Raw genomic sequence first — 15,306 nt, 5'->3', positions numbered from 1 at the left:
ATGTTTGTTGCACTCCTAATTGGCAGTGTGCTCCAGACAGACAGGTCAAATTGATGGCTTGTTAGTGAGGACTGGCCCCTTTGTGAGTTGTTTTCAGAATGATTGATTTACAATAAAGTGGCTCCTGGTGGGAGCATGGAGGTGGAACTGATTCAGATCGATTCCACAGAAGCTGACTAATCAGCTGTTTAAACTGGCAGAGCGCTCAATGACGGAAACAGTCGAGCCATCATTTTCTATCTGGGATTACAAATTAGCTTGTTCTGTTTATCCTGCTCTCCATCAATATGGATGCAAGCAGCTGAATGCAAGAAGTGGGATTCTGGAATGACAAAATTAAAAAAAAACACCCTCCCTTGTTACAGAGCTGCTGTTCACTGACTGTGTAGTCCTGTCCATATCTACTCAGAAGTAAGCTCCATTCAGGCTTATTCCTAGGTAAGTGGGTATTGGATTGCAGTCAAACCACACATCTGAAACTGTGATCTGAAGCACACTTCAAGATGTGAAGGGTTGTCCACACGTGCATGGAACTTGGTTCTCATGTGACAGTACAGGTGAGCAAAAATGTTACCTGATAAAATGTTTTCTGACACTGGAAAACTAAAAGTGCTTCTAGATGGGTATTTATCGTTGGATCACTGCCATTCAATTTTTTTTTTAATTGTGAGGAATAAAAAGAAATGTGGGGTAAATATTTTTGTCCCAGCTGTTTTCTGCTGTTCATGAAGCCCCTAATAAAGGGAGGGGGCAGGAGAAATTTTCCAAAAGTTTTCGGTGAGGGGTTGGCCCTGCTTACCTTGTTTAGATTTACACAGTGGCTCTTTAACCTTTTTTTTAAAAAAAGGCCTCAACCACTTGTAGTGGCATGAGGCAGGGCCACATTTTCTGGAGGCTTGGCCATAATGTTCCTGGGAGATATGCTACATGATCACTGTAGTGTGGCTCTCAAGGGTATTTTTAAGCAACACTTTGAGAGTACTTTGAAAGCATGGATTGCACGAGCTATCAGCTTGAATGGTCCACTCTTTCATCCCTTCCCCATCTGAATTAGGAGAGCAACGTGTAATAAATGGTCCTGCAAAAATGGGAAGGCAACTTCGGCCCACTGTTAATTAAAAGTATATTGTTATGCATGCCACAATTTTCTGAGTTCCAGGGGAACAATGCTTACTCAAGTTTGGTTTCCTTTGGAAAGGTCACTGGAGATGTATTGCTATTTTGAACTATTTGTGTATTTACAAATAGAGTATAGGTGCAGGTGTAGCTAAATACTTCAACAGATCTCTCTCAGAACTTGGAGGAGGGGTGTCAACCAGCACCTTCAGATCACTGGGTTGTTAGTATTCTTTTGTCAAATTTTAATGGTGTGTCCAAGTATTGTCCCAGGCAACTTTCACCAATAGCCCCACTCACAGCCCCATAACAATATGTTCTACTCTCAGTGACTTGGTTTATTTGATTTTAAAAGCTGAAGCCTTGGGACAGAGTTTGTTGTGGCATGGGAAGCAGGGGAATTTAACCCAGGGCCAATTCAGAAAAGGAATTGCAAGCAAATGGATCAAAGGGATATGACAAAAAATGGTAAAGGAGCGTATGAAGGAGCTCTACAGGATACTGAAATCGCACTGGAAGTGTATTTTAATCATCTCTCTGGTTGCTGAGAGTTCAGAAGGCATTGACCATGCATTTTAACAAGCATATCTTCATAAGGGCTAGAAATTTGCTTTTAAAAATGGTTGACATCCTCAGGAAACTTCACAAGGAAATATTGTGTTCCATTCTGTGCTTTTTCTATACTCTCATGGAATTATGGCAAAACACAGCCTTGAGTATAGGTAGAGATATGCCCAGCAATTTTTAAGGTCTCAGGCTATAAATTGCCTGCCTGAGCTAGCTTTAGCTACGAAGGATTTTTGAGCAGCTTCTTACCAGTTTTAGGAATAATATAAGAATCTTTTTTCCCCTGACAATGATCATATTTTGAAATACACTGAGGAACAACCTATACATCTGTTTCTTTCTATGCTGAATTGTAAATTGTAGCTGATAACATTAATATTGTATTTAATTCTTTCTGCAAAAATTTGAGGAAGGTTAACTTCAATCACCATTACAGTTTGGGCTCTGTTTGTCCACATGTCAAAATATTAGCTGCTGCAAATATAAGCTTCAGCTTCCTTTAGCGTCCTCAAATCCTGGTCTGCAGGGCTCAGATTCTGTCTCAAGTTGATATAATTCAGTGTCCCTGGCAGTGTGATTCTAGCATTTCTTTTAGCAATCTGCCAAAACCAACTGAATTATGAGTTGGTATAGAGATGTGGGCTGCTCACTGCAAATTGAGCCGATAGCTGGCAAAGTCATTTCACTTCACACCCTCATGTTGATGGGCAGTCTCTGGAGGTGAGATAAGCAACCTGGTTCGGATACAGAACAAGATGTGTTTCTTCAAGATAAGATGGGTGATTTAAAAGAAGCACCCGCTCAGGCAAGCAGGGTATGAGGGTTAGGAGTCATTCATCATGCATAATGCAGACTTGCACACACATAGCTTTCTGTGACTGCCTGAGATGCATTAGAAAAGGTTACAACAAATGCAGAGGTTGCATCTTTGACAGGTGCCACTCTCATACAGTTGGCCCAGGGAAGACGTTTCTAGCTAGCCTGAACAGAGGAATGGATGTAGGCCTTATAGGAAATTCATTAATAGGCAAAATAAACCTTGTGGTTTAAGAATGTACCTATAGCCAACAGATATTTCTATCAAATGTTAAAAAGCAGGGAAATTGGGCAGCTATAGTGAATGCACCAGGGGAACAGGAGACCTGACCTCCTTTCTGAGATATTGTACTGCCCTACAAATTTGTAAACATGCAAACACCATTTGGGTTGGTCTTTCACAGTCCAATCCATGTGTAGCTTGGAAGAATTTGGTGCCTCTGAGCATATGGTGAGTGGGGGCAACACCTGCCATCTCCAAAGATGAAGAATTACATTTTTGTATGGTCTTTTCTGTGTTACTACTGTTTCTACAGAGAGTCTAACCCAGAAAATTATATTTTTCTCATTATTCATCCTAGAAATCTGTGTCAAATTTATTTTTATTAATTTCAAAGCCTTGTTATTGGTCAATGTCAAATGATGGTGAAGACAGCCTTTTGTGTTTCAAACTGGAGGTTATGCTCTATTTCTATTTGGGGTGCATTAACAGTTGATGTAAAATCAGACTACCATATGTTGTTACTTAAGCAATGACTCTAGCTGTTGGAGACAACAAACTTGGCCTGCCCAAGATGCACGTTTTCAGCCTGCTATGCCTAAACTACTCCACTTAAGGAATGGTGGGCATGGTCAATTAAAACCATAGAGCACACCTAGAATTTCACCTCCCACTGTTTTATCTTGTGCAAACTGAGACCCTCCTCATGTCCATTGGAAACTATTCTGCGGAACAGTCAGTGCAATTATTCCACAATTGTTTTTGGAGATTTTTTTCAGTGTTGCAAAGTGTTGCTGTACTTCACATATTCACAGAAACAGAAGCAAAAGAGTAATGATTTCCTATAGGAAACTTCACTAAAATTGCAAAGTAAATCAAACATATTTAAAGTGACTATCTGAACTATATCAACTGTCTTCATATTGTTGTTTCGTCCCTGCTAAAGCAAGATCAGCACAGCACATGCCTTCTTTCTATTATTTGGGCTGAGTGCAGGTGTTGCCACCACTCACCATATGCTCAGAGGCACATGTTACCAAATTCTTCCAAGCTACACAGGAAATGGATTGGATTTTGAAAGACCAACCCACATTGTGTTTGCATTTTTACAAATTTGTAGGGCAGTACAATATCTCAGAGATGATGTCAGGTCTCCTGCTCTCCTGGTGCATTCACTATAGCTGGGCAATTTCCCTGCTTTTTAAAGTTTGATAGAAATATCTGTTGGTTATACGTACTTTCTTAAACCGCATGGTTTTTTGCCTATTAGTGAATTTTTCTGCTTTTTAATCCGGGAAGTAAGAAATGGGATCCTGTGCAAGTTTGCATGCTTTTTGAGTTCAGTGGGATTTACTCCCCTGCAATCATGCCTAGGATAGGTGAAACTGACTACAGGGCATGGGAGCAGGCAGGAGGGGGAAGAGGAGGGGAGGTTTGATCATTTGTATGTTTATTGAGTTCAGTGGGATTTACTCCCATGCAATCATGCTTATAATAGGTAAAACTGACCATGGGGAGAGAGGCCTGGAGTGGGCAGGGGAGGAGGAAGAAGGAAGAGGGGAGGGGAGGAAGAAGGGAGATGAGAGGGGAAGGAGGGGAAAGGCAGGTCTGATCATTTGCATGCTTATTGAGTTCAATGGGATTTACTCTTGTGCAATCATGACTAGGATAGATAAAACTGACCGTGGAGGAGGAGGTGGGGGAGGGGAGAGTAGAGGGAAGGAAGAAGGGGGAGAGGGAAGAGAAGGAGTGCAAGGGGGAAGTAGGGGATTGGAAGGGGGGAAGGAAGAGGGAGGGAAGGGGCAAAAAGGAGGTGATGGGAGAGAGGAGGAGGGGAGGGCAAGCAGAGGTCTACATAGGGCAAGCAGAAATCTTGTTTACAGGTGACAAAATTGGGGATGACATTTTGGGGATTCTCAGGGGGGAAGTCACCAGCATCATCAGTGGTCTTCTTGCTGCCACCCCCCCAAGTCCACTCAGATTATACTGGTGAGTTCCACCCTATACCTAATTTTGTCCCTCTGAAAACTTGACAAGGTTTTCAAACCCCTTTTGTCCTGCCAGTCCCCTCAAATGTAAGGCATTTAAAAAGAGAGAGAGAACTCTTCTATCAACATCAACACTACTGCATACTGTTTCTATACTTAGATACCTTATGGTGCAGCAGCTTGCATTTCCATATCTAACACCAAGTATATTATAACTTAATTTGAGTAAGGCATTTATACTTTAGATTTCATAAATATATTGTAGGATTGGAGGTTGGGATAAGAGAGGGTTAATGGATCCAAGAGGACTGCTTGAAACTTCTTGAACAGTCATTGGCAAAGTTGTCAGACACATCTTTTGTTAGGGGACATACAGATAAATGGCCCACAAATACTTAGGTGGACACATATTTGGAAGGTGAAAATTATCTTGGCAATATACATACAATTCTCTCCCCCTTCAGCTAAGAATGATGTAAGCAAGATCTGTGTCTATCAGGAAAGCAATTACAGCAGTTTTGAGCAAGAGGCAGTGGGTTAGCTTTGACTGAGTTCTGGAAAGTACCTTTGGGGCTATCTATTTCTAGAAATGCAATGTGAGGCAGTGGATTTTGCTGTTGTAGGGTTTACATTATCTGGCTCCGCTTATGCCCAACCTGTATACTTGTAAATAAACTTAAATATCTTTCTTCTTTCTTTTTCTTTATTGCGGTCACAGACCCATAGTACAGACGGTACAGGATAGATTAAGTACAGATAAAAGAAAACAATGTCATTGACTAAAATAGGATAACAAAGTACATGGTCAAGGGTAAGTTACAATATGATTAAATCTCTGACGAATAATTTGAGCAGCATTGATAAATTTGGCAACCATAAGAGTAAGGGATTTGTCGGAACCTGACATCAGGGATTTCAACAGTGAGTCAGGTGGCTTGCCTGGAAATTTCTTAATTACTGATTCTAAATATCTGGAACGTTCAGTAGTATAGAAAGGGCAGTCAAAAAGAACGTGAGACAAAGATTCAATGGTCACAAGGCTACAGGGGCAAAGTCTGCGTTCAAAGGGGATGCCCTGGAAGCGACCTTCGAGGAGTGCAGAAAATAAGCAATTAAACCTGGCCTTGGAAAAAGCTTGGCGGTATTTGGGAATAACTAAAAATTCTAGATACCGGGCAAATAAAGGAAATGTGAATCTTAAACCTAAGTTTGTGGGGGAGCAAGTCTTGGCAGCCATCGGGAGAGCAGTTTGAAAATCTATATCATTGATGCGGGTTTCGATGGAGCGTCTAGCCGATTCCGAATCAAGGGAGGCGAGAAACTCCATAGTTTCACAAAACACCATTAGTCTCCAGCGATATCTTAATCCAAGGAAGATCAAACCCCGTAAGAGCTGTGCCCTGGGGAAGTGTGCAAGCAGTGCAGTACCAAACAGTATGATTTTACGTGCACAATGCATTCCCGGGTCTTAACGTAATAAGTTCACGTTTAGTAAGAGAGTGAGCATTGGTAAGTTTACTAAGAAAATAAAGTATTACATATATTTTAATATTGGGTGGTGGGTTGTGTCTTTAAGCTATAAACTGAATTCTGCTAGAATCCAAATTTTGTGGCAAGTTAGGTTGATCCTGTTCAGGTAAGATCTGTGTAGAATGTTTAAAGGAAGTGGAGACAGAAGATCGTATGAGAGAGTCCATGTATATACAACACTAGAATGTCAGGGAGACAGCTAGGCTAGAGTTCCTCACCCCGAGCCTGAAGTGGCACAGCCCTGGAGCTGTTCTGATAGACTGTTTGTCTAGAGGAACTTCTTGGTGGGAGCACTCCCATGACCTAAAACTGGAACATACAGGTGTCTTCCCACTCCCAGGATTATATGCCAGGTGTGCATGGCATCACTGTTCTTCCTATATTTCTGGCCTGTAAAGTTGTGTGATTGCACATCTGCCATCAATATTTTGAAGGCTCCTCTGAGGAATTAATTGCATAACAACTGGAGCAAATTAATCTCTGCCCATCTAAGATGGAAAGCATTTGAGTGAATACTATGAAAACATTTTAACAAGATAAAAAGATCACTATAAAGTCACTATGGCTACAGTCCATTTCTTCTCTGTGCAGAAGATGAGAAGGTGGTAAAGACCAAGATTTGGGGGAGGGGGGAGGGGAAGGGAGGGAAAGGAGATTCTCCAGCCCAGAGTGTTGTTCCTCTTCCTGACATCATCTTCTCTCTCTCTCTGTCCTGTCAAAGCACCAGATGAGAGCTTTGAATGAGAAGTAGGAAGAAGTATAAGCTGGACTGGCCAATCCTCTTCCTCCCTAAGTCAGTCATCTCTCCCCTTATCTTGTCTTTCACATCTTGCTCTGTCATCAAGGGATGGACTGAAACCTATTTCTAGAACAAAAGATAAATTGTTTCAGCAATGGTTTCTGTATGTCTTGGCAAAGGCTCTTCCTATTTTCAGCTTGATTAGAATACTGTTTAGAAGTCATCTTGTGTTTCAACTTCCAGAGCCCTCTTTTTAGATTCTTTCCACAGAGATGAAAATACCATCAGATGGATTTAAGAAGTTACCCATCTCTAAATTCTTTCCTGTAGTGATGCTATGAAGAATGGAATTATAGGGTAGGACTCATCTAAGGGCTAATATTGTTGGGCATTCTCATTACGGGCTGGGAGGAATGGCATAAAACCCCCAAGATGTCTCAACTGACAACTACTTTATTATATTGCCTTATTTTCCCTTAATATATTTGTTCATTTTCCCACAGTCATCAGCTATTTACCGCAAATCAAACACTCTTACAGAGTGAAGTCGCACAGCTAAGCAGGCATAGGTGAATCTGCTATTTGCTAGACAAAGGCCCAGCCTTACCTGCATATCTTTATACAAAATGTTCATAGTCTCTTCCAGATCAGGGGGAATTAATGGCTTGCCTGGATAAGTAAAATCACCCTTGAGTATAAGAACACATTATAGCCCAAGGAGGAACTCTTGACTTGCAGTGACAGAGGTTAGACACCCTGAGTCTGACTGAGACTCCCTGAGTCTGACTGAGGGGCTCCACCTGCGTCCTGAACATCTTCCAGTGATGGAAGGTCTGGAGCTTCATCTTAGCAGGATACTAAGCACTGCATCAAACTATCAGGCTGCCAAGAGTATGAGTTTCCAGCGCGGTCTGCACTTCAGACTGCAAGCAAGGGACCCCTGGGTGCAGCAGTCACTCTGCCGGGATGCATACCCCGAGCCTAGCCGGCCAGCCCCCCGCCAACCCCGAGCGTATCCAGCATCTTTGCAGCCTCATGGTGGCTAACGAACCCAAGCGAGAGGCAAGCGAGAGGAGCAGAGCGTGGGGCAGGAGGGCGCCACACAATGTGCTCACCAGGATGCCTCAGTTATAAATATAGTGGAACGACACCTATAGGCGTTTCGTGTGCCTTCCAGCTTTGGAGAGACCCAGTGCCTGCAGGAGGAAAGGGACCACCACCACCCAGGGAAGAAGGATAGCCGTCTGCTGCTGCTGCCGGCTTGCCTGCCTGCTTGCTGTGCTGGCTGGCTGACTTGTTGCTGCTGCTCGGCTACCACCACTGCCCTCTCCCTGTTGGACTTCTGCTTTGCAGGCTGTCACGTCCTGCAGGACCAGGCCCCCAAGTACCCAGGACTTCTGCTCTGCAGACTGCCTGGCTTTTTGTGGGATTTGTGGATCTTGAGTTATGTGCCTGGGAGAGAGGACTCGGAGCCAAGTGGGGGGACTTGAGGGCCCCCAATTAGTGTAGTGACGGGTCGAGGGAGATATGGCGTTGTGAGGAGGACTTGCCAGGTAAGGGGAATGCAGCCCAGGCAGTTAACGGCTGTGCCTTGTTCCGGTCCTCCCCATACCTGCAGGTTTGTTGGTTGCCCTGTCAGCCAGCTCTCAGACCTCCGAATGCTGCTCCTAAATGCCAGATTGGTGCATAATAAGATCTCCCTCATTCACAATTTAATTGTGGATGAGGCAGCCAATCTGGCATGTATAACTGAGACCTGGGTGGGTGAGCAGGGAGGAGTCAGTTTCTCCCAGCTATGTCCGCCAGGGTACCTGGTCCAGCATCAGCATAGACCTGAGGGTCAGGGAGGAGGGGTTGCTGTGGTCTATAGGAGCTCCATCTCCCTCTGCAAGCACCCTGTCCATGTGACTACTGGTCTGGAGTGTTTGCACCTTGTGTTGGGTCAGCGGGACAGATTGGGGATTCTGTTGATGTACTGCCCACCCCACTGCCCAACAGACTCCTTAGCTGAACTGACGGAGGTGGTCTCGGGTGTATTGTTGAGATCCCCCAGACTATTGGTTCATCCATGCTGAGGCCACTTTATCTGAGGCAGCTAGGATTTCATGGTCTCCATGACAACCATGGGACTGTCCCAATATGCCACTGGCCCAACACATGTAGCAGGGCATACTCTAGGCTTGGTTTTTGCAACTGGACATGGAGATGGTGATCTGAAAGTGGGGGGCCTTATAAGTCCCTTTGTCATGGACAGATCACTGCTTGCTGAAGTTTAGACTTACAGCAGCTTTTCCCCTCTGCAAGGGTGGGGGACCTATTAAGTTGGTCTGCCCCCAGAGACTAATGGATCCGGATGGTTTCCAAAGGTCTCTGGGGAGTTTTCCAGCTGATAGGGCTGGTGCTCCTGTCGAAACCCTGGTTGAACTGTGGAATACAGAAATGACCCGGGTGGTTGACATGATTGCTCCTGAGAGCCCTCTCCTGTGTAGAGCTCGTACGGCTCCATGGTATACATCAGAGCTGAGAGCGATGAAACAGTATAGGAGATGACTTGAGTGCAGATGGAGACGAACTCCTGGTGGATGCAATCACATACTGGTAATTGCCTATGGTAAACTGTATTTAGGGGCAGTGAGTGCAGCAAAAAAACAATATTTTGCTGCCACTATCAAATCATCACTCTGCCACCCAGTGGAGCTCTTCAGAATTGTCCAGGGGCTATTACATGCTGGCCCCAAGGACATGGTAGAACCATCTGAGACCTGCTATAATGAATTTGCTAGGCACTTCCGGAGTAAAATCTTTAGCATCTGCCAGGACTTAGACTCCAGTGTTATAGCAGGTGAATCAAGTGAGGTATCCAGAGCACAGCCTTGTCCTGATTTCTTGGATGAGTTTCGGTACAAATAGAGGATGTTGACAAGGTGCTTGGACTGGTTCCTACAACCACTTTTGTACTGGATCCTTGCCCTTCTTGGCTAATAAAAGCTAGCAGGGATGGAACAGCTGGCTGGGCCAGGGAAGTGATTAATGCTTCTCTGTGAGAGGGGGTGGTCCCTGGCCACCTGAAAGAGGCGGTAGTGAGACCACTCCTGAAGAGACCCTCCCTGGACCCAGAAAATCTTAATAACTATAGGCCGATAGCAAATGTTCCATTCCTGGCCAAGGTCCTTGAACAAGTGGTGGCAGGCCAGCTCCAGACAATCTTGGATGAGACCAATTATCTGGATCCATTTCAGTCAGGTTTCAGGCCTGGTTTTGGCATGGAAACAGCCTTGGTCACTCTGTATGATGACCTCTGTCGGGAGAGAGATGGGCAGTGTGACTCTGTTGATTCTCCTTGATCTCTCAGCAGCTTTCGATCCCATCGACCATGGTATCCTTCTGAGGCGACTGGCTGAGTTGGGAGTGGGAGGGACTGCATGGCAGTGGTTCTGCTTCTATTTGGCAGATTGGCTCCAGAAGGTGGTGCTTGGGGAACACTGCTTCACCCTGTGGATTCTCCAGTATGGGGTTCCACAGGGGTCAGTTCTGTCCCCCATGCTGTTCATCATCTACATGAAACCGTTGGGTGCCGTCATCTGGAGTTTTGGAGTGCGTTCCCATCAGTACGCTGATGACACATAGCTCTATTTCTCCTTTTCATCCTCTCCAGGTGAGGCTGTCAATGTGCTGAACCGGTGCCTGGCTGCGACAATGGACTGGATGAGGGCTAATAAACTGAGGCTCAATCCAGACAAGACTGACATGCTGCTAGTGGGTGGTTCTTCTGACCGGATGGTGGATGTCCAACCTGTCCTGGATGGGGTTGCACTCCCCCTGAAGGAGCAGGTTCGTAGCTTGGGGGTTCTCCTAGAACCATCTCTGTCATTTGAGGCTCAGGTAGCCTCGGTGACACGGAGTGCCTTCTACCATCTTCAGTTGGTGGCCTAGCTACGTCCCTATCTAGACAGGGATAACCTGGCTTCAGTTGTCCATGCACTGGTAACCTCCAAATTAGATTACTGCAATGTGCTCTACGTGGGGCTGCCTTTGAAGACTGTTTGGAAACTGCAGCTTGTGCAAAATGCAGCTGCCAGATTGGTAACAGGGACTAAACGGTTCGAACATATAAAACCAATTCTGGCCCGCTTGCATTGGCTGCCTGTATGTTTCCGAGCCCCATTCAAGGTGCTGATTTTAACCTATAAAGCCTTACATGGCTTGGGACCACAATACCTGATGGAACGTCTCTCCCGACACAAACCGACCCGTACACTATGCTCAACATCAAAGGTCCTCCTCTGGGTGCCGACTCTGAGGGAAGCTGGGAGGCTGGCAACAAGGGAGAGGGCCTTTGGTGGCCCCCAAATTATGGAATGATCTCCCTAATGAGGTGCGCCTGGCACCAACACTGTTATCTTTTCGGCGCCAGGTCAAGACTTTCCTCTTCTCCCAGGCATTTTAACAACATTTGAATAGCATGTGTTTTTTGCCTATGGGTTTTTATGGGTTTTAATTTGGTATGGTTTAAATTTGTATACTTGTTTTTAATATTCTTAATTGTTGTAAACTGCACAGAGAGCTTCGGCTATGAGGTGATATATAAATTATTTATTTATTTATTTATTTTATTACATTTTTAGACCGCCCTATAGCAACAAGCTCTCAAGGCGGTGTACAACAGGGTAAAAACAGATTAAAATACATGTGGGTATGAGTACAATACAATAGAAAACATTTTTAAAAACAAAATTAAGACAAAAGATTAAAATTAAAATAAATGAAAATTAAATTTAAAATTTAAAATGCCTGGGCAAAGAGGTAGGTCTTTACCTGGCGCCGAAAAGATAACAAAGAAGGCGCCAGGTGTATCTCATCAGGGAGGGCATTCCATAATTCGGGGGCCACCACTGAGAAGGCCCTAGCTCTAGTTATTGCACTCCGGGCCTCCCTATGCGTTGGAACCCGGAGAAGGGCCTTCGACATCGAGCGCAGTGACCGGGTAGGTACATAGTGGGAGAGGCGTTCCGCCAGGTATTGCGGTCCGATGCCGTTAAGGGCTTTATAAATGAGAGGGAGAGGGAGAGAGGGGGAGGGGGAGAGGGGGGGCAGGCAGGCAGGCAGCAGCACACAGATCCAAAGGTTGCAAGTTTTAGCTCTGGTTATTTATTTATTTCTTACATTTCCACCCCACCTTTCTTTTTATGATTGAAACCCAAGGCAGCTTACATATGGTTCCCAGGCGGTCTCCCATCCAGGCACTGACCACACCTGACCCTGCTTAGCTTTAGCATCCAGATGAGAAAGGGAATGAAATGGAGTCAGATCCTATATAATACTGCATTCTGTATTTGGAATGGGGGGGGTGCCATCTGATTGTGTCAGCCCTGGCCTCTGAGCCTGCGCTGTGCCCCTTGAGCTAGCCTGCTGCCCTCACATACAATGGAGGGTGCTGCCGCATCCCTAAAGAAGTAAAATTTAACTGCCGGTCCAGTCAGTTTTTGAATATATAGTCCTTCACCCCAGTGAGCAAAATGTCTTGGGCCTGAATAGAGTGGCTGATAAAGGAAGTAGGAGGAAGATACACATAGACAGGGCCAGCCCCAGACATGCTGGGGCCCTTGGGCACAAGCCTGCCCCAGGCCCCAGCGCTCCCCTTCTGTGATTTGTGGTAGAATCGCTGCCGCGGATTGCACACCCTGCCATTCCCTTGCTTAACTGACCTTTCTCATCTGTTCTGCGGTTGCAAATACAGAGCTGCCCTTAACAAAGATGGCGGCCAAGGTTTCCCTATGGGGCTGAAGCCTCTGCTGCCATCTTGGTTCATGGTAGGGGTGCGCGCGTGCAGCATGCATGCATGCCATCAGCCAAGATTGCGGCAGAGGCTTCAGCCCCATAGGGAAACCTCAGCCGCCATCTTTGTTAAGGGTAGCACTGCATGTGCAACTGCAGAACAAGGTAGGTTAAGCAAGGGAATGGCAGAGCCCCAAAGCTCTCGCCATGTGATCTGCGGCAGCGATCCTGCCACGAATCACGGAAGGGGAGTAGAGGGGCCCCTGTAGCCCTAGGGGCCCTCTGGCCAGTGCCCCACCTAGCCGCCCTTTAGAACTGGCCCTGCACATAGATATAAAAAGGACAAAGAGAACCTTTTCATTGTTTGGATAGGTTATCTCCTAGTTCACACTTAGAAGCTATTTTTAAATGTTCCTCAAGACAAGTGAGAAAAACCTATAGATATCAATAGATCAAGATTTTAATATATCTAAGATTGGGCACAAGTATGTCCATCCCACCCTGACCTTCCCCCCCTCAAATCAAAACGGAGGAGGAAAACTCAAAGCAGGCCAATGAGTGAGCATGCTCAGTGCCCATGGAATGCTAACTATTGGGGGCAGGGAGAGGAAAACTGGGGGAAAGGGGAAAGAAATTGAATGGCTGGAAATGGAGAAGCACTTCATATTGCAACATTTTGTGCAGACAAGAGCCCCACTTGTCAACAGCTGTTACTCATAATATTTAACTGGAACCTCCATGTTTCAGAATAAGAATACCTCTGAATATCAGGTGCTGGTGACAAACAACAGGGGATGTTATTGTTGTCTGCATTTTCTCTTATTCTTTCTTATTCTAGGAATTCACTGCCAGCTGATACTCAATCTTCTTTCTCTTTTTTATGTAAGTCTTAAGACTGGTCGAGCTAGCCATTCTTTAATTTAGCGATATTTCCTTTAAAAATATTGACATTTCCTTTAAAAAGATTGATACTGATATCAATATTTTTTTTCTGAGAGGGAAAATCAGATTGGTAAAAGAAGCAGCTTGTGGACAAAAAATGAACTTAAATCAATACCAGCCTGTTAGGTTGACAGAATCCTTTTGCATTGGTACCAGCCAATGGATCCCATCACTAATTTACACTCAATTTTCTACAAACTCATTGACGCAAGGCTATTTCCTCTCTGTCATGCAACCCATAGGAATGTAGGAAACTGCCTTATACCGAGTCGGACCATTGGTCCATCTAGCTCAGTACAGTCTACACCGACTAGCAGTGGCTCTCCGGAATTTCAACAGGGTTCTGTCTCAGCCCTACCTTGAGATGCTGGGACTCTCTGCATGGAAGGCAGATGCTCTGCTACGAAGCTACAGCCCTTCCCCTACAGCCTAAGCCAATGTGGAATGAGTCAATGTTATCTAAAAATCACTGTCAAATATATTCAGGGACTTTGTAACTATGCCTTAATTAGATTAATTAAAGATCAGTGTTCTTTCCATTGATCTTTCATTAACATACAATAAATCTCATTACACTCACCATAAGAAAAGCATCCAGGTTGATACTCTACAGAATTCTGAAGGCTCCTCCTGCCTCAGGAACATTAGAAGGGCTTACCTTGGTGATGGTGGGGAGACATTCCAGTGACCAATTCCATTCTATTACCCTAGATATCTTGCTCAGCTAATCTCCCCCAGCAGTTAGGAGGCATAGGAGAGATAATTGCCTTAACAAGATAACTAGTGAATAACAGGCTAAGAAGGGTGAGCATCTTCCTCCTTCTCTGTATAAAGTTAAGCCCCTCCAGCTTTCCTCACCTGTTGGGACGCAGTCTTCAGAAGCCCAAATACTTAGCACTAGCCAAACTACTTGTCATGTGGTGAGTATAACATGTAGCCAGGCTCAGAGTTCTTGCAGTGTAGAATAAACCTAACACCCACTGAATTCAGTGGGTCTTAATTCTGAATAAATATATTTAGGATCTCTGTGTATGAGTTGCTCATCATCCCCTCTAATAGCAAACACAGATAGTTGAGAGCCCACTAGTTTGGAAGCAAATCAGGGCTACACAAAATTAAGATTTTTTATTTATTTATTTGTTAAATTTTTATACCGCCCCACTAGCATAGCTCTCTGGGCGGTGTACAACAAAATACAGATATATACAATAAGTTCCCATAATATAATACAAAAAACATATATAAAAGAAAAGAAATCTAAAATCAGTTACAGCAAATTTTAAAACTAGATTAAAATTAGATTAAAATGCCTTAGAAAAGAGGAAGGTTTTAACTTGGCGCCGAAAAGATAGCAATGTCGGCGCCAAGCGCACCTCATCGGGAAGACTATTCCACAGTTCGGGGGCCACCACTGAGAAGGCCCTAGTTCTTGTTACCACCCTCCGAGCTTCTCTGTGAGTTGGAACTCTGAGGAGGGCCTTCAATGTAGAGCGCAGTGCACGGGCAGGTTCATATCGGGAGAGGCGTTCCAGCAGGTATTGTGGTCCCGCGCCGTATAAGGCTTTATAGGTTAAGACCAACACTTTGAATCCAGCTCGGAAGCATATTGGTAG

This window comes from Rhineura floridana, chromosome 7, assembly GCF_030035675.1.
Source record: "Rhineura floridana isolate rRhiFlo1 chromosome 7, rRhiFlo1.hap2, whole genome shotgun sequence".
In the NCBI taxonomy this organism is placed as follows: Eukaryota; Metazoa; Chordata; class Lepidosauria; order Squamata; family Rhineuridae; genus Rhineura; species Rhineura floridana.
This window is presented reverse-complemented; position numbering follows the sequence as displayed.